Here is a 2,295-nt window from a genome sequence, read left to right on the forward strand (position 1 = left end):
CCCCTATAATCTTTCACCTCCTCTCCCTTGCCTTTCTTTACTATTGGTATAACTACTCCTTCTTTCCATAACTCTGGCCACCCCTCTCCTCTCCATACTCTAGTACACATTATCCATGCCCATTCCTCTAGTTCCTCCCCTCCATATTTCTATACTTCATTTGGGATCTCATCTATACCAGGTGCCTTTCCATCTTTCATTATTCCTAAAACTTTAACTATTTCTCCCCTTGAAATTTCCTCTTCCTCGTCTCTTTCTCTACCATATTTTCCTCCCTTTACAACTTTTCTCTCTACTCCTCCTAGCAAATGCAAAAAATATTTCTTCTATTCTATCATTTCAATATCTTGGTTTACTCTTTTTCTTCCTTTTCTTTCTCTATTTACTACCTTCCATACCTCTTCTTCCGTCCTAGCCTTCTCCGCCTCTTCCTCAAACCTTTCATTCTCTTCCTCTTTTTTTTCAACACAATTCAGTATACTCTTTCTTTTTTTTCCTATATTCTTCCCCATTACTTTTTTCTTTTCTCCATTTTCTTAATTCCTTTCTGACCTCCTTTTTTTCTCATTGCAGTCCTCATCCCACTCACGTCTATTCCCCCCTTTACTAACCTCATTATTATTTGTGCACTCTAATCCTATTTTTATTTCTCCTATCATTTTTTCCATCTCCTCGTCCACATTTCCCTCTCCCATTTTGATATTTCTTATTTTTTCTCTAAACTGTTCTTTTCCTTCCCTTGACCAATCCCCTTTTCCTACACTTTTTACATTTGCTCCCCTTTTACTCATATTGCTATTCCTTCTTTGTCCCTCTAATGTCACTATTAAGGGAAAGTGATCCGAATCAATATATTCTCCTACTTCTAGTTTCTTAACCTTCTCTCTTACCTCATCATCCACTGTCACATAATCAATTACCGTTCCCCTTTCACTTCCTGAGCGTGTATATTCTCCTTTTTCATCCCCTTCTATATTCCCGTTTAAGATATACCATCCCAACTCCTCCAAGCTCTTTAACAACTTTTTTCCCTCCCCATTTAGTACCTTATCTTTGGATTTTCTTTCTTTCTCTTCTCCCCATTCCCTTCCTCCTCTGTCTCCGGTTCTCGCATTGAAATCACCACCTATTATCATCCTGATCTCTTCTTTATTTTCTTGAGTCATTTCTTTACTCTCCTCTGCTTTTTCCTGCATATCACCGTTCACATAAGTCCCCACTACCTTCCATTTCTCTCCTCCCATCATAGCCTCTTCTACTATTACTCCTTCTTTTTGTTCATTCCTCTCTTTTTTATCTTTCCCTGTTATACATTCATTCCTTACTCCCATTGCCCTACCCTTTTTATTCTTCCTCTTTGCATTTTGCACTTGCCATTTGTAACCACTTGGTAACCTTCCCCTTACTCTTTCCCATCCCTTTTCATCTAACCACGTCTCCATCATTATGACTACTCCTTACCCTTTCTCTCTAATCCTGCTATATTCCAGTAACAAATCTTCAATTCTTCCCTACTTTCATTTCTCATCTTTTTTTCCTTCTTACTATTTCTTATTTTCCTATCTCCCGTTCCTTCCTCTTCTAGTTTCCCTGAACCTCATTTCTTACGATCTCTTCCCTTTCTTCATCCCAATCCCACCATACTCCATCTATCTGAATTCTCCCATACTTAACCCATGTTCTCTTTCCCTTTTTTCTTTCCTCTTCCGCTATTTTCCTTAATTTATACTGCATCTTCCTTTCTACCCATGTCAAATCATCCTCTGTTCTCTCCGGACTACCATATAATAACCTCTTCTTTGTCATCACCTCCCTCTTATGTTACCATTTCTTTAGTTTCACCAGTACCATTATCTCCCCTCTTCTCACTTCCCTTCCTATATTTCGCATTTCCTCTATCTCTACCTTAGCATCAATCCTTGTTAGTACTTCGTCCACGCCTTCCTTCAGCTCCTTCCCCTCTAATCTTATACCCTTTATCACTATGTTCAATTTTCTTTCTTCCCTCTCTTTCTTCTCTATTCTTTTTTCTGTTTCTCAATCTTTCTATCTCCTTGTTCCCACTCTCGCCCCCACCGCAATTCCCGTTTGAGCTTTCAAGTTTCTTCATCCTACCTCTTATCTCCTCTACCTTTGTGCTATTAATTTCTTCCTGCTTCTCTAGTTTTTGCTCCAATGACTCCATCCTCTTTCCCAACTTTTCCCTGATTTCTTCCCATTTTTTTATTTCTTTCTTAACTTCAGCCATTTTCCGCCTAATTTCCTTCTTTAATTCCTCTCCCCTTCTCTCCTGCT

Source organism: Belonocnema kinseyi, chromosome 4 (genome assembly GCF_010883055.1).
Source record: "Belonocnema kinseyi isolate 2016_QV_RU_SX_M_011 chromosome 4, B_treatae_v1, whole genome shotgun sequence".
In the NCBI taxonomy this organism is placed as follows: Eukaryota; Metazoa; Arthropoda; class Insecta; order Hymenoptera; family Cynipidae; genus Belonocnema; species Belonocnema kinseyi.